Genomic DNA, 27,985 nt, shown 5'->3' on the forward strand with positions numbered 1-27,985 from the left:
GTAATTTAAAAAAATCATCTTTCTTATAATGCAAAACAAGTCACATTCTTTTTACCTATCTCAAAATATAAATTGAGACCCCCATTTCTTATTTTGATGAATATATATATGCACATATATAGTAAACTACTGGTAGTTTTATCATTATATTTCCTTCAAGCTTCTCTTGATACAACTGCTAAAATTGTATACTAAAATCAAATATATTTATTGAACTCATTCTCCAATTTGGAAGTCTGTCTATTTTGATATAAAGACTATACCTTATATCATTATGAAAAGAACCTAAGAAAAAGTGGGAAGTCAAGGACTAGTCAATTGGTGTTGTAGCTCATGTTTGCCTGGGTCAACCTGTGCCCCAATCCTGGGGTGATTTCAGCTGCATCTAATTTTCTAGTGAATTTTAGCTTTTCTATTTCATTTTATTTTCTTACTATTGTATATACCTATTTCATTTTTTCATGGTTCTGATAGAAAATATGGAATTTTCAAAAGTTATATGCACAGTATATAAGAAATTAGTGTTTATTTGTTTTTTGTCTATTTTTGATATTGCACATTAATTACAAAGTTTCTTTCCTTCTAACATTTAGTTTCGTGGTTCATTTTATTGTTACTGAATGCATATATAACTTCCTATATACACATATATTGTTAACTATAACATAAGTCCCTACAATATTACTACTGTGTATATTTCCAAGGTTTTCCAATAGCCACTATACAGCCATTTGATGTGCTCTTTCCTGAAAAGGACCTCTTCTCCCTCTCCCAGATTTAATGACATGCCTTTCATTCTTTATGTAGAGTTGTTCCATCATGGACTTTCCCCCCCATCTCAGTATGGTATGCTTGCTGGTGTTACCTTGTTCAGATCACTTTTGAGTGGCCATATTGGTGAGAATTCATACCCTCTTATGTTACCAGGAAGTGCAATCTGACAGAAATGCCCCTGCTTCTTTGACTATAAGAGTTTTTCTACCTAGTCATTCACAATGGTCCCTAGACAGGTGAGGGGGTGTTTTGTAATGTATCCATTAGGACTAGGTTCTATAACTCTGGTTTTTTACTGCTTGTTGTTTTCTGTAGTGGTTTCTGTTGCAAAGAGTTTTCTTAATGTGGGTGAAAGCTACAATTATCTGTGTGTATAATAACCAGTGTTTATATATTGTTGATAGTAAATTAGTGGTTGTTGATTTCCCTATATTATTAATTTTAATAGACATGTCAATTTCTGTTAAGTCTCACCATAAATTTAATGTATATACATTCCATTTATAACATACATATATAATTCATATATATATATATGAATTAATGATTCATATTAATGGTAAAGGACTTCATGTAAACCAGCTCATAATTTTATGTGTAGTTTTAAAAATATTTGCCTATGTGTTTTTGTTTGTTTGTTTGTTTTGTTTGTTCTTTTACTATTTTCTCATTGATAGAACCAGATACCACAACATTAACTTAAGGGATAAAGGATTTGTTTTAACTCAGCTTCCATGGCTCTAATCTGTCATGGTAATGAAGGCATGTGCTCACATTATATTTTCATTGACTTCCTCTTTTTTTATTCTGTCGGAAATCCTGTCCTATCGAGTATGAGTATCTATATTCAGGATTATTTTTCTTTCTGTCAAATATCAGAAAAGTAGCTTCATAGCAGTCACAAAGGGGTGTCTTCTAGGCAAGTCTACACCAATCGTTTGCATGCTTTAAAAAATATAATTTATATTCAGAGCAAGTAGCTATAATTTTCATGTTTAGTAATGTGTACAAATTCTCTCTTCCTTATAGGTAGAAAATGATGACCTGCGCTAATCTACAGTGACAACTTGGGATGCAATGGCTGCCCCTGTGTTTCCACTTATGAATAGGATGTAAATATGGTCTGACCTTTCCCTGATGGGCAGCTAAATCATGGACAGACTAAATGACTTACTTTGGACTGTCCTTCCAAAAGATGTTTTGGCTTCTCTCTTGAATGCATACTGAGCCCTTGTAGGCCACGAAGACAAGAAGGACTGTGAACGGGAAGTGATCTTACAATGAGAATTACGAGCACATCTTGCATCTGTCCAGTCCTCGTGTGTCTCTGTTTTGTGCAGAGGTGTTATGGAACTGCTCACCACAGCTCCATTAAGGTGACCAGAAACCAAACCAAACACACTGAAGGCGAAACTGAAGTACACCATCGTCCCAAGAGAGGATGGGTGTGGAACCAGTTCTTTGTTTTAGAAGAACATATGGGACCAGATCCACAGTATGTTGGAAAAGTAAGTTTGTTTTGATTTTCTTGGAATAGTTTGCTAGTTTTTCTTCTCTTGAGAAATCATAGGGTGAGATGAAGGAGCTGGAGAATGAATGAAGAGATAAGGAATACGGAACACACTATAGAAAACTGTTCCTTAGATTGGAAAACTCAAACTAGTTATAGAAAACAGGCACTGTCCTGCAGAATACATCTGTTAAAAAGTAACTTACACACTGAATTATTCTTTCCCACCAATGTTACCATTTTTCTTCTAATAAAAACAATTTGATTCTACATACAATTAGATACATTTGTGTTTGTTACCATAAAATTATACTAAAATTCACCACTTTTTTGATTGTTCCATTGCTGTTGTGTTAATGTTTTTCTGGTTCATGAATATGATGTTAAAATACCACTTTACATTTTGAAGCTTAATATTTATTTCATTTCTTAACATGTGTCCTTAAGTCGACTTTTAAAGTACATGGACATAATTGTCTCACATCTAATAATAATTTATACATTTATATTGCTTTAGTGTCAATATAGGTTAAATGTGCATAAGACAGTGATAAAAATTACAAAAGAATGTAGTTAGCATATAATTAATAATATGATATTAAGTTCCATTCTTTTAAAAAACAGTGATATGGAAGACATCTTGATACATCCCCTTTGATCTAGAGGAGAAAATGAGGTGGAAAAGCTTAATTGTGATTAATTGTTGATTGGTGAAAGCAGCTGCACTTACGTCTGTTTAACTCCCATCAGAGAAACAGCTTGCACACAAGTTGGTTCACTGACTGCAGGCTCAGCTCTTTCCTCCTCCCGAATGGCTGTTTATTTTTGTTTTATCACTACTTATTAAAAGCATAGTCCTTGATCCAAAGCACACTACCCTCGTTGCATGCAGGCTGTGCAGGGTCATAAGCAGTCTGTTCTATAACATGTCACTCAGGAACTACAATGCAGCTGCGGTATCTGTAGTCCACAGAAGCTGAAGGATCAGTGTACAGAGCACAGACAAAGATCTCAGCCAATTCTACAGTATTGCCATTTGAATATCAAGGTGAATCAAATGATTCATCTTACTGTGTACTTTTGCCTTCCAATGTGTTTCATAGAATTAAAGCATCTGAACATTAAAACATAGAACAATGGAATCTACATTGTTATAAACTTCCAATCCATTTTTGAAAGTATTCCTTTAATTTTTGAAATGGAGGCAAGACAGAAGAAACAAAAATTGACTCTTTTGGGTTAAAAAAATATAAATCTATCTTATTATTGAAGAGATGCATGTCTCAGTCAGGGTTTTAATTCCTGCACAAAGCATGAAGACCAAGAAGCAAGTTGGGGAGGCAAGGGTTTATTCAGCTTCTATTTCCTTATTGCTGTTCATCACCAAAGGAAGTCAGGACAGAAATTCATATAGGGGAGGAACTTGGAGGCAGGAACTGATGCAGAGGACAGGGAGGAGTGGTGTTTACTCTATTGCTTCCCTGGCTCACTCAGCTTGCTTTCTTATAGAACCCAGGACACCAGCCCAGGGATGGCACCACCCACAATAGGCTGGTCCCTTCCCGGATGATCACTAATTGAGAAAATGCCTTACAGCTGAATCTCATGGAGGCATTTCCTCAAGAGATGCTCCTTTCTCTGTGATAACTCCAGGTTGTATCAAGTTGCCACACAAAACCAGCAAATCCAGTGCATATTAAATGTTAATTTAAAGAAAAGTGAAAATAATATAATTTTCTAGAAGTAAGGGTGGGGGACCCTTTTCCCTTCTTTTTCGGCATAAATAGGCTAAACAAAGATGATGCCTCATGAAAGGATGAGTCCAATGTACTTTGGGACTCTGTGGCCATTAATTTAGAATTTAAGTTTTCTAAGTGAAAAGGAATATTGAAGGCTCATAGTGACGTCCTATAAATTGCTCGTGTTCCAGTGGGAAAGTTTCATGGATAAAGGATGACATCAAAAGTCACTGCCACTTACAGATTCAACATTTCTTCAGTTATATATGATCTCTGGCAGTTTGGATGAAATGTTGGCAGAATCCATAACAGGGTTTGTAGCAATGCTAATAGTTGAAATAACTAATGAAAACACTTCAAACAAAAATATCACTAGTTAATGGGTATATGTGTCACCAAGAGGGGCTTGAGAGGAAGACATTGTTTATTTGTTACTGTTGTCACCATAATTTCTATATTATTTTGGTAAGTACTGAGCAACTGAAGTTGTTTATGTTTTGCCACTGTTTGGTGGAATTATGTAATGAAGATACAATTTAATACATGTACACAAAACTATTTTTCTGAAATAGGATTCTAATTCATTAGTTAAGGAAATCTCATATAAATTTGTAAATGTTCCACCTTGAGTGGTATAGTATATTAACCATTGATAGTAAAAGCAAAATGTGTTGACAGGAATGGAAAGATATGATTAAAGGGTGTGGAATTTTGGAAATATGGTAGGATTTTTAAGTGAAGTCTTTGTGTATCTTTTAAACTACATTTTGTTTATTGAGCATAAGATAGGTTTGGAAGATTTCATCCTTTTATAAATTTATTTAATCATTTTTTTAACATTCTAGTTTTATCCTCCTGGTCCACAATCTGACTGTTCCACATGCCATACCTCCCTGCCCTGCCCTCCCATCTCCAAAAATATGTCTCCACCCTGTACCCCCCACCCCACCAGACCTCTCCACTCTCTGAGGACTCCAGGCTCTTGAGAGTTAGGGGTATCTTCTCTGACTGAACCCATCTCTGACAGTCCTTTGCTGTATATGTGTTGGGGGCCTCATATCAGCTGGTAAATGCTGGCTGGTTGGTGGTCCAGTGTCTGATAAATCTCAGGGGTCCAAGTTAACTGAGACTGCTAGTCCTCCTACATGGTTGACATCCTTCTCAGCTTCTCCCAGCTTTCCCTAATTCAACCAGATGGGTCAGCAGCTTCTTTCCACTGGTTGGGTGTAAATATCAGCATCTGACACTTTCAGCTGCTTGTTGGGTCTTTCAGAGAGCAGTCATACTAGGCCCCTTTTTGTGAGCACACCTTTTTTTGTGACATCAGTAATAGCGTCAGGCCTTGGGACCTCTCCTTGAGCTGGATCCCACTTTGGGCCTGTCACTGGACCTCCTCTTCCTCAGGCTTTTCTCCATTTTTGTCCCTGCAGTTCTTTCAGACAGGAAGAATTTTAGGTGAGAGATTTTGACTGGGATGGCAACCCCATTCTTCCCTTGATGCCCTGTCTTTCTGTTGGGGGTGGGCTTGACAAGTTTCCTCTCCCCACCGTAAGGCATTTCATCTAAGGTCCCTTTGAATCCTGGGAGTATCTCTCATCTCCCAGATCTCTGGCGGGTGCCCCCCACCTCCTATCTTCCAAGGTTGCCTGTTTCAATTCTTTTTGCTGGCTCTCAGGGCTTCACTCCTGAACCCCCACCCAATCCGTGAAGATGTTCCCCTCTTTTCCTCCCTGTCCCCCTTTCCACCGAGGTCTGTCCCGTTCTGACTCCCCTTTTCTCCCCTCCTGTGATTGCTTTCTAGTCCCTCCCAAGTGGAATTGAGGCATGCTTCCTTGGGTCCTTCTGCTTCTTAAACTTTTTGAGTGCTGTGGACTCTATCCTGGCTATTCTATAATTTTTTTCATGGCTAATATCAACTTATTAGTACATACCATGCATTCCCTTTGGAGTCTGACTTACCTCACTCAGAATGATATTTTCTAGTTCCATTGATTTCACTGCTAAACTCAAGATGCCCTTGTTCTTAAAAGCTCAGTAGTATTCCATTGTGTAAAATAACTGCATTTTCTATATCCATTCTTCTGTTGTGGGATATCTGGGTCGTTTCCAGCTTCTGGTTGTCACAGTAAGACCACTATGAACATGTGCTGCTGTGGCATGGTGGGGCATGTTTTGGGTAAGAGTATTATAGCTGGGTCTTCAGGTTGATCTATTTCCAATTTTCAGAGGAACCTCCAGATTGATTTCCAGACTGGTTTCACCAGTTTACTAGCAATGGAGGAGTGTTCCTCTTTCTCAACATCTTTGGCAATATGTCCTATTAATTTAGTTTTTGATCTTAGCCATTCTGATCGGTGTAAGGCAGAATATCAGGGTTCTTTTGATTTGAATTTCCTTGATCAATAAGAACATTGACCATTTCAAGTGCTTCTCAACCATTCAAGATTCCTCTGCTGTGAATTCTCTGCTCAGTTCTATACCTCACTTTTTTTTATTAGATTGTTTGATTTTTTTGGTGGTAAGCTTCTTGAGTTCTTTATATACTTTGGATATGAGCCCTCTATTTGATATGGGGTTAATGAAGACTTTTTTCCAAATCTGTAAGTTGTAGATTTGTCCTATCGGCTATGTCCTTTGCCTTACAGAAGTTTTCCAGTTTCATGAGGCCCCATTTCTCAATTTTTAATCTTAGAGAGTGAGCCACTGGAGTTCTGTTTAGGAAATACCCACCTGTGACAATGAGTTCAAGGCTCTTTCCCACTTTCTATTCCATTTGATTCAGCGTATCTGGTTTTATGTTGAGGTACTTGACCCACTTGAACTTGAGCTTTGTGCAAGGTGACAAATATGGATCTATGTTCATTTTTCTACATACAGACAGCCATTTAGACCAACACAGTTTATTACAGGTGCTTTCTTTTTCCTTTGTATATTTTTGGTTTCCCTGTCAAAGATCATGTGTATGTAAGTGTGTGGTTTTATTTTGGGGTCTTCGATTCTATTCCATCAATCAGCATGTCTATCTCTGTACCAACACCATACTGTTTTTTATCACTATTGCTGTGTAGTATAACTTGAGGTCAGGGATGGTGATTCCTCCAGAAGTACTTTTATTGTTTTGCTATTTTGGGTTTTTTTGTTTTATTTATTTATTTATTTATTTATTTATTTTTGCCTTTCCAGATGAATTTGAGAATTTCTCTTTCCATGTCTTTGAAGAATTGTGTTGTGATTTTGATGGGGATTGTTTTGAATCTGTAGATTGCCTTTGGTAGGATGGCCATTAACATAGTAGCTATAGTTAGGCTATTAACATAGTAATAGTTAATTCATGATCATGGGAGATCTCACCATTTTTTGAGATCTTATTTGATTTCTTTTTCAGGGACTTGAAGTTCTTGTCATACAGATCTTTCAATTGTTTGTTTAGAGTTACTCCACATATTTTATATTTGTGGCTATTGTGAAGGGAGTTGTTTCCCTATTTTATTTCTTGGCCATCATTTGTGTAAAAGTAGGATACTGATTTTATCCGAGCTAATTTTATACCCCCCCTCACTTTGATGAAGTTGTTTATCAGCTGAAGAAGTTCTCTGGTAAATCTTTGGGGTCGCTTATATATACTACCATATCATTTGCAAATGATGATACCGTTACTTTGTTTTTGGCCAAGTTGTATCCCCTTGACCTTTCTTTGTGGTTTTATTGTTCTAGCTTGAACTTCGAGTACAATATTAAATAGATATGGTGGAAGTCGGCATCCTTGTCTTGTCCCTGATTTTAGTGGGATTGCTTCAAGTAACTCTCCTTTTAATTTCATATTGGCTGTCGCTTTGCAGTAAATTGCTTTTATTATGTTTAGGTATGGGTCTTGAATTCCTGATCTTTTCAATACTTCTAACATGAAGGCGTGTTGTATTTTGTCAAATGCTTTTTCTTCATCTAAGGAGATGATCACGTGATTTTTTTCTTTGAATTTGTTTATATAGTTGATTATGTTATTGTATTTTCCTATATTGTACCAACCTTGCATCCCTGGGATGAAGCCTACTTGACTGTGGTGAATGATGGTTTTGATGTGTTCTTGGTTCAACTTGCAAGAATTTATTGAGTATTTTTGCATTGATATTCATAAGTGAAATTGGTCTGACGTCCTCTTTTAGTCTTGCATCCTTTTTGTATGAATTAGGTGTCAGAGTAATTGTGAATTCTTAGAAAGAATTTGGTAGTGTTACTTCTGTTTCTATTTTATTGAGTAGTTTGAGGAATATTGGTATTAGGTCTTCTTTAAAGGTCTATTAAAATTCTGCACTAAATCTGTCTGGCCCTGAGCTTTTTTGTTTGTTTGTTTGTTTGTTTGTTTGTTTGTTTGTTTGTTTAACTACTTCTATTTCTGTCTGGCCCTGAGCTTTTTGTTTGTTTGTTTGTTTGTTTAATTACTTCTATTTGCTTAGGGGATATGGGTTTGTTTAGATAGTTTACCTGCTCTTGATTTCACTTTACTGTGTGGTATCTATCTAGAAAACAATCCATTTCATCTAGAATTTCCAGTTTTGTTGAGTATAGTCTTTTATAGTAGTATCCGATGATTTTTTAAAAAAATTTCCTCCTGTTCTGTTGTTATGTCTTCCTTTTCATTTCTGATTTTGTTAATTTGGATAGTGCCTCTTGGCCTAATATTTGGGCTATGGGTTTATTTATCTTGTTGATTCTCTCAAAGAACCCGATTTTGGTGTTGTTGATTCTTGGTATAATTGTTTTTGTTTCTATTTGGTTGATTTCGGCCCTGAGTTTGACTATTTCCTGCCTTCTCCTCCCCTTGGGTGTCTTTCCTTCTTTTTGTTCTAGTGCTCTCAGGTGTGCTGTTAAATTGTTAGTGTAAGATCGCACCAGCTTCTTTACCAGGGCAATTAGTACTATGAATTTTCTTCTTAGCACTGCTTTTGTTGTGTCCCATAAATTTGGGTATGTTGTGTCATCATTTTCATTGAATTCTAGGAAGTCTTAATTTCTTTATTTCTTTTCTGACCAAATTATCATTGAATAGAGATTTGTTTCATTTCCATGTATATGTGGATATATATATATATATATATATATATATATATATAGTTGATGGTATACTGATGATACATGGAATTATTTCAATCTTTTTGTATCAGTTGAGGCCTGTTTAGTTCCCAATTATATGGGTAATTTTGGAGAAGGCTCCATAAAGTGCTGAGTAGAAGGTGTATTTTTGTTGTTGTTGTTTTAGTGTGAAAAGTTCTGTAGATACCTGTTAAGCCCATTTGGTTCATAATATCTATTAGTTTCACTGTGTCTCTGTTTACTTTCTGTCTCAATGACCTGACCCTTTGTGAGACTGGGGAATTGAGGTCTCTCCCTTTTATTGTGTGAGGTTCATTATGTATCTTATACTTTAGTAAAGTTTCTTTTATGAATGTGGGTGCCCTTTCATTTCAAGCATAGATGTTCAGAATTGAGAATTTCTCTTTGTGGGTTTTTTGTTTAATGAATAAAAAGTGTCCTTTCTCATCTTGCTTGATAACTTTTGGTTTAAAGTCTAAAAGTCTATTTTTCTTTTTTTGGATATTAGTTTGACAACTCAAATTTGTTTTTGAGGACCATTTGATTGGAAGACCTTTTGCCATTCTTTTACTCTGAAGTAGTACCTGTCTTTGTTATTGAAGTGTGTTTCCTATATGCAGCAAAATGCTGTATCCTGTTTATATATCCAGTCTATTAGCTTAAATCTTCTTACAGGTGAGTTGATTCCATTAATATAGAGATATTAAAGACAGATGATCCCTAGTTTCTGATATGTTTTTTTTATAGGTGTCATTATGTGCCTGTGGTTCTCTCCTTTTAGTTTTTCTTTGAGATGATTAGTTTCTTGTGTTTGGATTGGTGTAGGTATCTCCTTGTGTTGGAGTTTTCCTTCTGGAATCCTCTGGAGGGCTGCATCCTTGGAATAAAACCTACCTGATCATGGTGGATGTCTTTTTTTTTTATATATTTTAATTTTGTTTTGCAAGTGTATTATTCTGAGTTTTTCATCACTATTCACAAAGAAAATTGTATTGAAATTATCTTTGTTGAGGTTTTGGATGGTTTATATATCAAGGTAACTGTGGTCTCATAGAATGAATATGGCAATGTTCCCTAAAATTTTATTTTTGTGGAATCGTTTGATGAGTATTGTTAATCTCTATTCTTTAAAAGTCTGGTAGAATTCTGCACTAAAATCATTTGGCATTGGGCTTTTTATAATTTGGGAGAATTCTAATGACTGCTTCTATTTCCTTATGGTTTAGAGGACTATTTAAATAGTTGAACTGATCTTGATTTAATTTTGGTATCTCTCTAGAAAACCATCCAGTTTGTTTAGATTTTTCCAATTTTGTGGAGTACAAGACTTGGAAGTAAGAAATAATGATTCTTTGGACTTCCTCATTGTTTGTTGTTATTCCTCTCTTTTTATTATGATTTTCTTTATTTACATTGTATCTTTCTACCTTATGATTTGATGGTCCAGGGTTTTGTCTATTTTGTTGATTTTTCTCAAAGAACTTGCTCTTAGTTTGATTGATTATTTGTATTGCTCTGTTTATTTCTAATTGACCGATTTGGCACTAAGTTTTAATATTTCCCTCCCTCTTCTCCTCTTATGTCTCCTTGATTCTTTTGTTTCTCTAGCTTTCAGGTATGATGTTAAGTTGCTAGTATGAGAACTCTCATATTTCTGTATTGAAGGCACTTAGGGCTATGAATATTCCTCTTAGTACTGCTTTCATTTTGTCCCATATGTTTGCTTCATTTTCATTGAATTCTCTTAAGTCTTTTATTTCTTTCTTAAATTTTCTTTATTGAGTAGAAAGTTATTTAGCTTTCATGAGTTTGTAGGCATTCTATTGATGCTGTTTTTATTAAAATCCAGTATTAATCCATAGTGATCTGGAAGAGTTCAATGGGTTGTTTCCATCTTCTTGTTTCTTGCTTTATTGTGGTTTTCTTCGTGTCTAATTACATAATAAATCCCATGAGCTGATGAGAAGAAAGTATATTATTTTGTGTTTGGGTACAATGTTCTGTAGATATATGCTAGGTACATTTGATTCATAATATCTCTTTTTTTTTAAATCTTTATTAACTTGATTACTATTCTTATATTCTATTATATACTATTCTTACTATTTCTTATTTACATTTTGATTGTTATTCCCCTTCCCTGTTTCCGGGCCAACATCCCTCTAACTCCTCCCTATCCCCTTCTATATGGACTTCCCCTTCCCATCATCCCCCCATTACCACCATCCCCCCAACAATCACTTTCACTGGTGGTTCAGTCTTGGCAGGACCAAGGGCTTCCCCTTCCACTGGTGATCTTACTAGGATATTCATTGCTACCTATGAGGTGAGCCCAGGGTCAGTCCATGTATAGTCTTTGGGTAGTGGCTTAGTCCCTGGAAGCTTTGGTTGGTTGGCATTGTTGTTCATATGGAGTCTCGAGCCCTTTCAAGCTCTTCCAGTCCTTTCTCTGATTCCTTCAACGGGGATCCCGTTCTCAGTTCAGTGGATTGCTGCTGGCATTCACCTATGTATTTGCTGTATTCTGGGTGTGTCTCTCAGGAGAGATCCACATCCGGTTCCTGTCGGCCTGCACTTCTTTGTTTCAACTATCTTATCTAGTTTGGTGGCAGTAAATGTATGGGCCACATGTGTGGCAGGCTCTGAATGGGTGTTCCTTCTTCCTCTGTTCTAAACTTTGCTTCCCTATTCCCTGCCAAGGGTATTCTTATTCCCCTTTCAAAGAAGGAGTGAAGCATTCACATTTTGGTCATCCTTCTTGAGTTTCATGTCTTCTGTGCATCTAGGGTATCTCTTATTTTCATTTCTTCTCTCTTTATTTTCTGTTTCAATATCCTCTCCATTGGTGAGAAGTCTGCCACTATTAGTGTTTAGTTTTGATGTATTATTAAAGTTTAGTAATGTTTCTTTTAGAAATATGGGTACCCTTGCATTTGGTGCATAGATATTCAAAATTGAGAAGTCATCTTGGTGGATTTTTCCTTTGATTAGTATGAAGTGTCCTTCAGCAATTCTTTGGATTAGTTATAGTTGAAAGTACATTTTATTAGATATTAGAATGGTTAATTCATCTATCTATCTATCTATCTATCTATCTATCTATCTATCTATCTATCTATCTATCTTTGTTACTGAGGTATAATTCTTGGATGCAGTGGAATGGTGCATCTGTTTATGCATGTACTCTGTTAGTTTGTGTTTTTTATTGGAGAATTGAGTCCATCGATGTTGAGAGGTAATAATTTTCCATGATAGTTAGTTTTATCTGTTATTTTTGATGTAGGTGGTGTGTGTGTGTGTGTGTGTGTGTGTGTGTGTGTGTGTGTGTGTCTGAGAGAGAGAGAGAGAGGGAGAGAGATTCTCTTTTTTGATTTTGCTGTTGTGAGACTATTAATTTATTGGGTTTTCTTAGTTGTTCTGGCATTCCTTGTATTAATGTTTTTCTTCTAGTATCCTCTATAGGGCTGGATTAGTTAGATTAATAACAGATCTTGTTTCAATTTTTTCATGATATATCCTGGTTTTTTGATCTGTGGCAATTGAAAATTCTGCTAGATATAGTAGTCCGGGCTAATATCTGTGGTCTCACATGGTCTGCCAAAGGCAAATCTTACTTTCCTAGTCTCTATTGAGAAGTAAGTTGTAATTGTAATAAATCTTCCTTTATATATTACTTGACCTTTTTCCCTGGCAGTTTTTAATATTTTTTCTTTGTTCTCTACATTTAGGGTTTTGATTATTATGTGGCAGAAGGATATTCTTTTTGGGTCCAATCTATTTAATGTTCTATAAACTTTTTAAAACTTCTAGGCATCTCTTTCTTTATGTTGGGGACAGTTTTTTCTATGGTTTTATTGAAATTATTTTCTGGGCCTTTGAGCTGGCAATCTTCCTCTTCTTCTAATCCTGATATTCTTTTGTCTTTTCTTTTCTTAGTAATTCAGATTTCCTTGATGAATTTTTTAGAGTCTACATTTTGTAAGTGTTGTATATATGTCTTTTATCTAATCCTCTATGCCCAAGGTTGGCTTTTTCATTTCTTGTATTTTTTTGGTGATGCTTCTGTCTCTACTTCCTGTTTTCTTGCTTATTTCTTCAATCTTCAGGAAATGGAATTTTCCTCATTTTATTTTATTTTTCCTCCATTTTTCTCTCTAAAGGAATCTATAATTTTCATATGATTAAATTTAAAGTCATTTTCTTGCTCTTCAGGTGTGTTAGAATAGTCAGGGTTTGAAGTAGGAGGATGGCCAGGCTCTGGTGGTGACAATGGCCTTGGCTTTTGTTGATTATACTCTTACACTGGTCTTTAGCTAGCTGGTTGTTCCTGATGTAGGCCAGCCTGGTAGTTCCTAATGGCATGAGACCTCTGTGATTGCAGGTAGAAATGGTAGTCCCTAAGTGCAGCAGGCCTCTGGGTATTCTGACTTGCAGCAGGGCTCCTGGGATGTAGGCAGAGCTGTGACTTTGGAATGGAGTTCAGATCCTGCATTGCAGGTAGAGGTGTAAACTAGAGGATGGATTGCTGAACACTTGGCCTTTGATTCTCAGGACTTTGAGTAGATATCTTTCCACTGACTCCTGCACACTGCAAAAAAGTAGCTTATCTTACTGAAATTTAGAGAAGCAAAGGTCAATGGGTATGTGTATTAATATTTAGAAGACAATTTGACAACATCACCATTTAGCAAAATAAAAATGGCAATTAATACTGAAGGGTCAGTGACAATCTGCCCTGCAGTTCAGCATTATTATAGTGCTAGGCATAAAATTTGCTCCTGTTGAACAACCATGGAATACATAAAATGAGGGAGTTGTTTCATGTAAACATCCCATCATTGTTACACAAGTGGGCAGATCTAGCCAGACTGGTCAGTGTATAGTATGCTGGGTACAGTGTGTTATCAAATAACCTGTTTGTTTTGTGTTGTTTTGTTTTCCTTACCAGCAGCCTGTTTAGTGCCTCTAGTACTATGAGAGCTAAATCTCAAGGAGATTTTCCTGATCACTTTGAGAATTTTATCTCTAAGTTATATACTCCAAAGATATCATATCTTCAACAATGGTGTCTTACCATGTTGTTATGGTTGATAATCGAAGGCAATATCAATAGCCTGTGTTGTTTTGGGGATGTCTGAGATATAAATAACAACAAACTCTTAAGGAGGTATTTCATGACTTGGACTGCAATTTCATTTAATATTTCATGTCTTCTGGGAGGATAATTATTCATGGATGCAGGAAAATTTTGCTGAAACTCTTTTCTAAGGTTTATTTTAAAATTATATTACTAAGTAGTGACTTTGCACAGCAACCTTACACATACTCTCAATACACGTTTTTCATTTTGGTTAAGACAGACTAATCTCTTTTCTCTTCCACCCTGTCTCTCAATACATGAATGCCCAGTATTCTCTCCTATTCTTTCATGTCACATGGACTCTACTTTGTACCCCATAATGTTTATTTGTGTGTGTGTGTGTGTGTGTGTGTGTGTGTGTGTGTGTGTGTGTGTGTGTGTATTGGTGGTGGTAGTGGTGGTGGTGTTTCTTTTGAGTTTTGTTTGCTTTAGCTTGGTTGGTTTGGTTTTTTGAGATAGGGTTTCTCAATGTAATAGCCCTAGCTGTCCTGGAGAAGCTTTGTAGACTAGGCTGTCCAGAAACACAGATGTCTGCCTGCCTCCACCTCCCAAGTGCAGGAATTAAAGATGTGTGCCACTATTCCCAGCACCATAATGTTTTTTCACTATGTTGAATGATAGGAGGTTTCTGCCTAACGTTTAACGATCCCCTCCTTTAAGCTACTCTTTTCTCCTTATTGTCCACAATTTTTTCATACCACTTTCTGATTAAACCTTACTAGCTCCCATATTTTACCTTCCTAATTTCATTTTTTCTATAAACTGTCATCCCCAGTTTTAATGTCTCCCACTCTGCTTGCTTCTGATTTCATTCCACATTAAACACACCAAAAAATTTGACTCTATTATCTGAATATGAGAGAGACCATGTGATGTTTTATTTCTGTTTTATATTTTGTTTTAATGAAGAGAGAAAACAAATTTATTTCATAATATTTGTTTATGACAATTGTATATTATGCATAATTCAATAATAAAGAACAAAATAGATTATTTATGGTAGAATAAGAGTTCTATTTTACTTAATTGATCTTCAGTTTATTTATGTTGATATCAAGGTATATATGATTATAAAATTAATAAATTCTTACATTATCTGATGAAATAAATACACCACAATTATATTGTGTAATATTTTATACCACTGTCATAATTTTCCTAATACATTTTCCACAATACATTGAAAATATCACATTAACATTAAGAAGTTGGTCAGAAAATGTGTCATTTTTACTCTCCTGTTTCTGTAGATGGAAGAGAATCATCCCTATGTTGATTTGTTAAACAACTTCAAACAGACAGACAATAAATATGAATTCTAAGAATCTACATGAAATATGCTCACCATTTTGTGTCACATCTGAAGCAATGGGATTCACGCTCAGAACAATTAAATGACTTATTGATGTTTGTGGGATTTGTTAGGTCAGTGTCAGAGAACAATTAATATATCCAATTCTTTAATTAAATTTCTTTCTAGTTTTAAAAGTGTGAAATTACTGAGAGCTTTTCATAATAGTTTCCATTAGCTGCACTTCTGTTTATAAAGAATAAAACAACTAAAACTCTTTAAATATGAAATGTCAAATATTTATAACAAATATACAAGGTTAAGATTAAAAAAAGAATATATCATACAAAACTTCAGCATTCAGAGATTCAGAAATAAATTAGGATAAACTCTGAAATCAAATATAAGTGCACAGCCAAAATTGGACCAAGTCACTATCTTATATAGTCAAGTTGGTGATTTTTGTAAATGAAAAGTTCATGCATCAAAATATGATATTTGAAATTCACATGAATGACAGCATGAATTCACAGAGCCTTGTGCATTCAGAGTTATGGATCACATTTTTGTATTTACAATTTTCAAAGCCTAACTGTGTGAATTTAGGTCAGAAGGAAGTAAAGGCATTAAGGGGAAATTTGATTTAATGGATATCTCATTTAGTTTAAGTGACTTTGGCTTCTATGTTAAAAATATCCTATTTAGAAGGTTAATTATATTTTTGAGAATAATTTATACTTTATTTGAGTAACTAAAAGCCTAAATTAATAAAGTACTTCCAATTTTCCTGCTGAAATTAATTTTTAAAAGTTACCAGTGTGAAACAATGCATGTTTTAACTATAATAGTATAATGAAAATAATTGCAAATTATCTGCATCTATGAATGCAAATGTGAGTGTGTGTGGAAGTCGTGTGTGTGTGTGTGTGTGTGTGTGTGTGTGTGTGTGTGTGTGTGTGAATGTGCATGCAGACATATGTCAATGTTCTTAACCTCCATTGGAGAACTTGATGTTCAGAACCTTACAATGAATGAAGAAATTTTTCTTCTAAGTTAATTTATATATTTATTCATGTAATTTTTCTACACAATGGATAACATGGGGATACGTAAATCAAACCAGAAAAGAAAACTATGCCACATACATAACATTAGTTTTGTAATCATATAATATTAAATTATAATCCATCTTAATGTTTTAACATAGACATGTTCAATGCTTTAAAGAGTTTTGAAAAAAATTACATTTAGAAATACTAGAAGAAAGACTTCAACAAAAGGAACAAAAGGGTGCACATTTATGACATGGCATTCTGGTAGTACTATACTTTGTATATTGAAGTATACTTAACTACTATTTACATTATTCAATGTAATAATTACATAAATACAGAATCATTTGTGGTTGTTGCATTCAGTTTGATTTTAATTTGCTTGTTTATTCATTTTGAATATTTTCTTTTTGTTTTTTATTACTTTTTTATTTATTTACAATATAAAACTTGCCCCCTTCTTGGTTCTTCCCCCCCCCCTGCAAATGTGAGGATGTTCTCCCACAAACCCACCCACCCCCACTTCATCCACACCAGTATTGCTCTTCTCTGAGGCATCATGTTTCTACAGGATTAATCACATCCTTTCTCACTGAGGTAAGACAAGGCCTTCCTCTCCTACACATGTGCCAAGGGCCACAAACTAGCCTGTGTATGCTCTTTGGTTTTAGCTTAGTCCCTGGGGGATCTGAGGGATCCAGCTAAGTTGACAATCTTGTTTTTCCTATGGGGTTGTAATGCTCTTCAGCTCTTCAGCTCCTTCAGTTCTTCCCCTAACTCTTCTATATTGGTCCCAGACATCAATAGGATGGTTGGCTGCTGGTCTTCAATAACAACAAAAACAGCAGAAAGCCCACAGATACATGGAAGTTGAACAATGCTCTACTCAGTGATAACTTTGTCATGGAAGACATAAAGAAAGAGATTAAAGACTTCTTAGAATTTAATGAAAATGAAGGTGTAGATGAGGTGGGGGGTGGGTGGATCCCTCCTTGGGTGCTTTTATCCTTATGTTTCTCTCTCTCTCTCTCTCTCTCTCTCTCTCTCTCTCTCTCTCTGTCTCTCTCTCTCTTTCTCCCTCCCTCCCTCTATCTCTCTCTCCCTGTGTATGTGTCTGTGTGTTTGTAGATATGTGAGATATGTGACATGGTGAGTTTTGAATTATACTCATTCACTTTTTCCTATAGAACAATTCTTTTTATGTCTTAAAAGAAAATTATTTCAATCTCAATAAAAAGAAATTCATATTTATATGGAAAAAAAGAATTGACAAATGAGACCTCATAAAATTGCAAAGCTTCTGTAAGGTAAGGACACTGTCATTAGGACAAAAATGGCAACCTACAGTTTGTGAAAAGGTCTTTACCAATCCTACATCTGATAGAGGGCTAATGTCCAAAATATACAAAGAAATGACGAAGTTAGACTCCAGAGAGCCAACTAACCCCATTTAAAAATGGGATAGAGAATTAAACAAAGAATTCTCATCTAGGGAATACCGAATGGCTGAGAAGTAATGCTCGACATCCTTAGTCATCAGGGAAATGCAAAGCAAAACTTCCCTCAGATTCCACCTCACACTAGTCAGAATGTCTTAGATAAAAATACTCAGATAACAACAGATACTGGCTAGTATGTGGCAAACGAGGAACACTCCTCCATTGTTGGTGGGATTGCAAACTGGTACAACCACTCTGGAAATCAGTTTAGAGGTTCCTTAGAAAATTGAACATTACTGCTAGCTGAGGACCCAGCTATACCTCTCTTGGGCATATACCCAAAATATGCTCCAACATACAACAAAGACACATGCTCCACTTTGTTCATAGGAGCCTTATTTATAATAGCCAGAAGCTGGAAAGAACCCAGATGCCCTTCAACAGAGGAATGGATACAGAAAATGGGGTACATCTACACAATGGAATATTAATCAGCTATCAAAAAACAATGACTTCATGAAATTCAAAGGCAAATGGATTGAAATAGAAAATATCATCCTGAGTAAGATAACCCAATCACAGAAAAACAGACATGGTATGCCCTCACTGATAAGTGGATATTAGCCCAAAAGCTCGAATTACCCAAGATACAATATGCAGACCACATGAAGCTTAAGGAGAAAGGTGACCAAAGTGCAGATGCTTCAGTCCTTCCTGAAAGGGGAAACAAAAATATTCATAGGAGTGGATATGGAGGCAGAGTTTAGAGCAGAGACTTAAGGAACTGTCATTTAAAGCTTGTCCCACACGCGATATATATATATATATATATATATATATATATATATATATATATATATATATCCACTAAGACTAGATAAGATGGACGAAGTTAAGTTAAGAAGTGCATGATGCTGACAGGAATAGGATAACAGGATATAGATGTCTCCTGAGAGACACAGCTAGAACATGTCACATACAGAGGTGAATGCTAGCAGCAAACCACTGAACTGAAAATGCAACCCCATTGGAAGAATTAGAGAAAGGATTGAAAGACATAAATGAGCTTGCAACCCTATAAGAACAACAATGTCAACCAACCAGAGCTCCCAGGGACTAAACCACTACCGAAAGACTATACATGGACTGACCCATGACTCCAACTGCATATGTAGCAGAGGAAGGCCTTGTTGGGCACCAATGGAAGGAGAAGGCCTTGGTCCTGCCCAGGTTGGACCCCCAGTGTAGGGGAATGTCAGAGGACAGTATGGGGGGGTGGATGGGGAGGGGAACATACTTGTAGAAAAAGAGGATTGTGATGGGATAGGGGCTTATGACCAAGAAATGGGGAAAGGAATAACATTTGAAATGTAAATAAAAAATACAATAAAAAATAAGTATCTGCATCTATTTTGCAGTAAGCTGCTAGTAGACATTCTCAGAGAATAGCCATGTCAAGCTCCTCTTGGCATGCACAATATCCTCAGTAATATTGTCAGACCTCCTGTATACACATGGAATGTATTCCAAAGAGGAGTGGTCACTGTATTTTTAACAGTTTCTAATAGATTTATTTCTAGTTTCATAATGAACTCTTCAGTTAAAATATTGGTTTTCCCTGGGTAAAACACAAGAAAATATGGATTTTAGATTTTATCTGTTTTTGTTTCTTTTCTCCTCTATCCATGATAACCTATGGCATAATTATTTTACTACTTCTGATATATTTATTATTTGAATTGTTGTAATTAATGCATTAGATTATCAAGTTTGACTTATCAAACTTATTTATTTTGCTTCATAGTCACATCATATTTTTTATAAATCTTCATTCCTTTCCCCAAAGGTAATATCTGTGGTATTTTTAAGGTCATATGTTTGTTGGTTTTTTGAGAAATGCAAAGAGAACTTACTGTTTTATCTGAACAAACCCTCTTTTATGCATGTGAACAGATATTTTTATTTACAATGCATTGAGTTTTTAAAATATAATGTATGAATTAAATAAAATAAAATGAATAATTTCTGCTATAGTGATTCATACTCTGGTTATATTCTTTATTAGATATTAATTAACAATCCAAATTACAAAGAAGTCAATTTCATCTATGAATATTATTTACAATATGGAAAGTATTTTATATTTTATTCATTTGCTATGGAATTCAGGTACTGTGAATTTTAGCCAAATCATGGAATATTCTCAGATTCAAAACCACTTTTAATATTCAAGGCAAAAGTGTCATATTTTTGTCTTTATCAGCCTTTTCTATTTTAATGGTCACATCTTGCCTTAGGGTTTTCTTTGAAAAATTATATTCTTAAATATATTTTCTATGTAGAAATAGCAGAATTCTTCTATTGGGATTTTATAGTTTGATAATGATATGGAGATGGAAATGTATGCTACTGTAAAAATATAAAAATGCACCACAATAATGTTCAGAAAGCACAAGATCATACTTTAAATCAAATGTCTGTGATGTAGTGATAGGTAGTTAGTAGTTCAAGGGCCTTATCATCTACATATTTAATTTTACAAGTCTGGGCTTCATTCAGTATTGTCTCAAACTGCTGGGAGCAAAAAGTTCTGACAATCACAAGGGAAACCAGTTTTGTCTTCTCAAAGGAGCCAATGAATACCTGTTTTCTACTCAGAAGTTTTGGCTTGGGTATGGTTAATCATATTATTCTTGTCCCCTGTACATCCAGTCCCACCTAAATCCTAAGATTGTTTATCCCAGACTCACTCTTTGCAGACATTTATTTTCAGCTTTGTTTCTCACTCAGCAGAACCCATTCTTAGGGGAGATGTCACATGTATTTTATAGCCTGTTGATATCTCTGTTATCTTGGTCAGAGACCACACCAGATCCTAGGCCTTTAAGCTCTAGACACCTTCTTCAAATCACATCTACTTTTGTATCAGTGTTATTAATGCCTTTCTTTTCAGTGATGATTTTATTGTACCAGAAAGATTTTATGCAAAAATCATGAAGGGTTTAAATTTGTTTATAATAAACTGCCTGTTGTTAGATTTTCTAGAACTTTGAAGCATCACCAATTAAGTCATGTTGAACTGAGTTTTCTAGATTTCATTTTTCATCTCTTGTAGTACATTCTCCTGACAGCTGTGATGCTTTCTGAGACCCCATCTAACAGACACACAATAAAAAACTGCTTATTTATCCAGGGATTATGTCTTCCCAGAAGGTCTAATTGAATTTTAACCAATTTTATATTTTTTTGTTTAAGGCACAGTCTCATGCAAACTGGCTTCAAGCTTCCTATCTTGTTGAGGATGGCTGTCAAACCTTATGTATACTGCCTCTACTTATCAAAAGCTGATATTCCAAATATAAAGTCACATTTAGGCTATTTTACTCATTTTTATCTAGTCATATTAGAATATTAAATGCACTGAGTCATATGTCACAAAGACATTTAATTTATAAGGAAAAATTTACAAGGGTGTTGTTTGAGGCATTATGTATTATAATTTGAGTTAGGATGACACCCTCAGATCTATTTATAATACATAGTCATATATCTATGATAGTTAGAAAAAGATTGATAAGCAATTCTTGATTTCTCTATTGCTTAAAGGGGTAGGATTTTGTTAGTTTAATGAGCAGACTTCATTATGGACCAATATAAAGGTATATCAGAATGATGATTGCTAAGAATATATTTTGTAGCAGTTACTATTAAAAATGAAGGGTAAACCTTCGAACATAAAGTAATTAATTTTCATTAATAGAAAATAGAAGCCATGTGGAAGACCATGATCTGTGCTTCTGCTGATTTTAATGGGAAATTAAGCTACCTTTAAGGCGGTATCTGTGACTGCAGACTCACAGTTGAGACATAGGGACATAGATGGCTTTGTGACAACTGCTACACCAACCGCACTGCAAGAAAAGTCACCTAGGTAGTAAACCCTGGATGAGAAATCTTAAGTATGTGATAAGGATGCTTTATAACTCTCTAGAATTAATGGGTTCTGGCAAAAATACAGGTGAGCAAAGATTCAGCTTTCCTTAGGGACTGCTTACTGAGATTTTGACCAGGTTCTGGTGAAGCATTAGCAACACAAAGTACAATTGCATAATCTTATCCTTCTTTACATTTGTTTTTAATTTTATTTTTATTTCAATTCATTTATTTATATATTATTGATTGATTGATTGATTGTCAACAGGGTCACAATAGGAGGGTGATAAAGCAGGGTCAACTGAGAAGTGTTACTATGGGTCATAATGCAAATTTCCAAATAATCAATAAAGATGTGATGTTAAAAATGAGAAAAGAAGACAGGCAACTTGTATTTGAGGGAGGGAGAGGGGTGATCTCTAGGAGAATTTTAGATATTGCACATGAAAAGGTGCCTGACCACTTAAGGACAAGCAAGAATAGCAGGAGTCAGGCTCACTTTTCAGAAGTAAAAGGGACGGAAAATCAGATAGTGTGGAAGACTCACAGAGGCAGAGTCTGGCGAATCAAAGGAGAATGTAGTCCAGCACCAGCTATGAAACACCCTGTAGGATTTCTGCACAGGAATGGACTTGGAATACTTAAGAAAAATTTAACAGGATCAGGTACCTTACCCGCTTAGGAACCCAGATTAGGATTTCTGAATGCAGAAAAATCTAAGAGTGGGTATATGACACATCTTAATTTGGATGTATGAGTGTATGAGTGACAAGATTCAATGCTTATTTAGCATGTTAAACTCACATGAAGCCCCATTTTACAGATAACCAGTGTGCTAGAGTGAAAGACGCACCTAACCTTATAACCGTGGGTGATGAACACAGTGTGGATTTGCAGGAACCACTGTACTGCACACATTGTATACAGAACCTTGAAGAGAAGAAGGCTGGGAAATATATGAAGTTCTACTTCAGAGAATAGTTTAGTCAAGCAGAATTTTCAAAAAGAAATATAACAAGGCAGGGACACTTACTGCATTAATATAAGGGATAGTCAATCTGAGATAGTTAGACAATGAAGGAGAGGTTGTGAAGGAAGAGGAGATGAACTGTAATATCTACTTGTGAAAAAAAATACAAATTATATTGTCACTTTTAATTTTAAATGCAGGAAATTATTCTCTTTCCAACAATTTTATAACTGATTTATGTAGCTACTGTTTATGGGAACCAGCCATACTTGATAGTACACTGTAAGACTGAACAGCGTAAATATAAACACATTTGAAAAATACTTTTAAACCACGACCTAATTTTAATCATATAAACATATATACATATAGAATAAGTTAAAACTTAAATCTGAAGTTTACTTAAATTATGTAGCTGAATTATAAAGAATTAAAAAATAAAAAATATGATGAATTATACATTGCTGTCCATCTCATTTGTATACACAAAGATAAATGTGTGTCTAAGGCCGGGCAATAGAGCACATTATCAATGGCAATATAATTTGAGATTAATTATTACTAAAAGCAAACAAATAAACAAAACCATATGTAGCATAGATTTTAAAATCAATAGACCAAAGAGTGAGGGTTAAAATATAAGAATAATAAAAAAAAGCAGTGTGGGTAACTGAAATTCTACCACTCAGGTAAACCAGACAGAGTGCAAATGTTGGTTTTATTTCCTTCAAAGAAGGGATGAGATGAGAGACGTGCGCAAGCTTTACGAACGTGTGGCTTTGGCTTAGCCCAGAGACTTATAGGGATATAACTATCCCTAGGCCTATGGCTGGAAGCTTCTAGCCTCCAGTCTAATCTTCTGTAGCTCTGGATTTCAAAGGTTTCAGCTCCCACCCTCTGACTGTTGACCTTGGCCTAGAGTGTTTCAGTCTCTGAGAAACTCACCCTTTCTGGCTTCTTCTGCATTCTGTCTGATTCAATTCAGCTGTTCTAGTTCAACTCCTCCCTAAAGTGACCCATTTTGGCTTCCCTCCACTTCTGACTGAATTGGTCTGCTTGGAAAAAACTGCCTCTGAATTCCAGAAACTATACTGCACTGACTGCAGGAACCGAATGGAACTGAAGCAAACTGCAGGAACTCCACTGAGCTCAACTGCATTCACCTGAATCAGCACAACTGTACTCAAATGAACAAGCTGACCCCCCTCCTCTCCCTCTCCTCTTCCTCTCCTCCCTCCCTCCCCTCCCTCTCCCCCTCCTCTATTTCCTGTCCTTTCTCTTGAAAGTTGGGTGTGTCTTCTCTCTGATTCACTCTATCAAATCTTTCTCTAATCCATCCCCTCAACTAGACAGCATTGTTTGGGATTGAAGAAATGTACTAAGGTAGTATCTGTATTCCAGCCAGAGGGAGTAAAGATGTCTGTATTCCACACAGACGTAAAAGGCCTTGGCATGTGATTATTTGCAGGAGTAGCACGCTGCCATGTTAAGATTCATCTTCAAAAGAATCAAACTGTTGTTAAAGACATTTTTGCCGCTATAATATATTTGTCCAGTCTATACATGTAAAAATACATAAAAAGGCCAAATATAAATATTATATAAAATATAATATCACTGCTATGAATGTGTGTGTGAGTGTGTGTGTGTGTGTGTGTGTGTGTGTCTGTCTGTGTGTGTGTTTCAGGACATATATCAACTTGCTAATTGCTTGTTCAGTTCATTAGCTGCTTTGTATTCATTAGCTGCTTTGTATGCATGAGTCCTTTCCACATTTATATCAAAATTATGAGAAATATTAACCATAGTAATAGTACTCAGGGCAGTGTAAAGTGTTTTAATTAAAATAAAGGAACACTAAACTTAAAAGTGTGCTATAAGAAAGAAATATATTTTGCATAGAATCACATTTGCCCTTATGTATGACTAATATTAAGTATCAATGTTGTTTTGTTTCTTCTTAACCCATATTCATGGGTTTTTTTTTTTTGAGCATCATTATTGTTACTTGGAATTAAATTGACCATACAACTTTTCAATTTTATTCGTACTTTTGTAATGATATTTATAAAGGATTATATAAAATATAGTTACACATTAATTATTTATTCAAAGTCAAATAAATATTTATGTCTCTGGGGAAAAGTGTGTCAACAAACAAGTTAAATGCCAATGATTCTAGAGAGCCATTAACCAGACAGGAGATCTTTTTTTGTCTATTCTTTATAACTTTGGTTTTCTTAGTGTCTATAAGAAATATTGAATCAAGATTACAAAGATATTCTACAATAGGGGGTTATTACAGTTAAAGTTTTAATATGTGTCTTATTATTATAAAAATCTCAGGAAATCCAAACTTAGAGTATATACTTTTAATTTTTTTGGATGAATACACGACATATTGTATTATAATAAGAGATCTCAAAATGTAAATCTTACATTTTACTTTACTTGATTGTAGATGGATTATAAACTCTACCAATGTCCATTATGTCCTTTTCGTCCATTTATATTATATATTTTTATATCTTTAATCACATTCTGAACCACATTAGTCTTCCTTACTTTCCTTATTTCTTGGTTCCAAGTATCTTTCCTACTCCATTTTTCTTCATCTGTGGTTTTTCCTTATTCATTTATTTATTCATTTATTTATTCATTTAGTCAGTATTGCGATTAAGAAGAAACCTCCATGTAGGAATGATTTCACTGTTTTGGGGGGAGGCTGATTGTTTTGTTTTGTTTGTTTACTTGTATTTGTTCTTGTTATTGTTTTGGGTTTGGTTTGGTTTGGTTTGGTTTGGATGGGCCAGGCCAGTGATGTTCTTGTGTACCTCTCTGGGCGATCTAGTCTCTGGTTCCTAGCCATCAGGAAGTGTCGAGCAGGATCTTCCTGTCATGTTGTGAAGTAAAAGGAACACAAGGCATTGTTGGCTACTACCACAAGTGTGTCACCGTTGTCCTACCACATCTTGCAGGCCAGACAGATTGTAGGTGCAACATTTTGTAGCTGGGTTGTATACAGGGTTCTTTATCTTTATCTGTAGCCTCTAGAGTGTCTTTCTACAGCAAAGAGACTAGAAAGTATGGGTAAAGGCTCCATGTAGGCACCAGCTCAAACTCTCTATGTTATAGAGAGCTATTATTTTTCTTTCTTTTATTGGATTTTTTTAATTTACATTTCAAATGTTATTCCCTTTCTGGTCTCCTGGAGATAAGTCCCCATCCCATCCCAATCCTACTCCTCCACAAGAGTGTTCCCCTCCCCATCTGCCCCCCTCCACATTCCACCACAATGGGGGTCCAGCCCTGGCAGAACCTTAGAGAGCTATTATTTACCGACTTGAGGCAGGCTGGTAGTTGTTCTGGTTCATTTCTATCACAGTTAGGTGGAACTGTTAGTTTCCTTCTTGGGAAACTTGAGTGAACATTCTGTTACACTGAAAGTTAGTACTCAGAAAGGAGGAATTCAGTCTGGGCATTGTTAGAAGTGCATGGTAATGTCATAATAGGAACCTACCTTCCACCACTGTGAGGCAAACATTTTTGACAAATATACAATGCATATTTAACATCACCATTCTTTCAAACCTTACAAACTACCATTCCACTTCCTCCTAGACTTCTTGGTTTCATGTTGGAATTCATTTGCAATTTCATTAACTATTTACTTTAGGTTAGAACTCAATTTATATCCTGATCATTTCCAGAGCAGAGCAGATCTGGTTATTTCAAAATAACCAAATAAAGAATATTGGAAAAGATTTGGAAATGTTTGTTGCTTTATGTGTTTTGACTTCTATCAGATTCTAGCATATCTGTATCTATTTTCTTTGACAAAATCAGGGAAATTTATATTTATCCACAGTGCTGTGATCCTCACATTTTTTATATTACTTGTTGCATTTTGGACAACCAAACACTGTCCATTCCATGTTGCTCCTTAGATTTTTTACTTTTTCGACATATTTCTGCATTCTTTTCAAATAGAATAAGTTAATACAGCTTTGTCCTCAAATGACCTAATGTGCCCTTATCACTGTGCTGGCTAGTACCAATTTTAACCTGAGAAATCCTAAAAGCACCTGATGATGGTCCTTTGCGAATGTCTGCAGGGCATTATCTAGATGGAATTAATTGATTTTGGAAGACCTATTCACTGTGAATTGGGCTATTCTGCAGGAAGAGGACCTTGGGCTGCATAAAGTAGAGAAAATTAGCTGAATACTAGGAAGCAGGCTTTAATTGTTCATTCCCTCTGGCTGGGGACATAATGAGACCAGCTTCCTCGAAACTCACACACTGTGATTTCTTTATCACAATGAACTACAACCTGTCACTGAACAAAATAAAATCATCCTTAAGTTGCTTTTTTGGGAGTATTTTATTGCAAAAGAGAAACAAGGAAAAGGATAAAAAACTAAAATTCATACCAGAGGTCAGTACTATGCTAAATCTGACAATGTGTACTTTAAGATACTGTTAAATTTTATTTAAAATACTTTACTATATGTCACTTTATATATCGGTTTCTATCCTATCTATCTATCTATCTATCTATCTATCTATCTATCTATCTATCTATCTATCTAACATCTATATCTCAGAATGTGTGTACATGCTCATTTGTATCATGTGTGCATGTACATATGCCTATGTATGCATGTTTGTGTGTGTGTGTGTGTGTGTGTGTGTGTGTGTGCATGCGTGCGTGCATGATGTTGCAGTGAATGGTGGATGCCAGAAAAATAATTATAGGATATAATTCTCTACTCTATGGGCATTGGTCCTTGGGAAATATGGTGGTTTGAATAAGTTTTTCCCTATAGAAACATGTATTTGAATTCTTAGCCCATGGAAAGTGTCTTTATCCACTATGTTCATAACAGCCTTATTCATAATGCCTAGAAGCTAGAAAGAACCCAAAATGTCCTGCAACAGAGGAATGGATACAGAAAATGAGGTACATCTACAAAGTGGAGTTACTCAGCTATTACAAGCAACTACTTCATGGAATTCTTAGGCAAATGGATGGAACTAGAAAAT

Source organism: Rattus rattus, chromosome 3 (genome assembly GCF_011064425.1).
Source record: "Rattus rattus isolate New Zealand chromosome 3, Rrattus_CSIRO_v1, whole genome shotgun sequence".
In the NCBI taxonomy this organism is placed as follows: domain Eukaryota; kingdom Metazoa; phylum Chordata; class Mammalia; order Rodentia; family Muridae; genus Rattus; species Rattus rattus.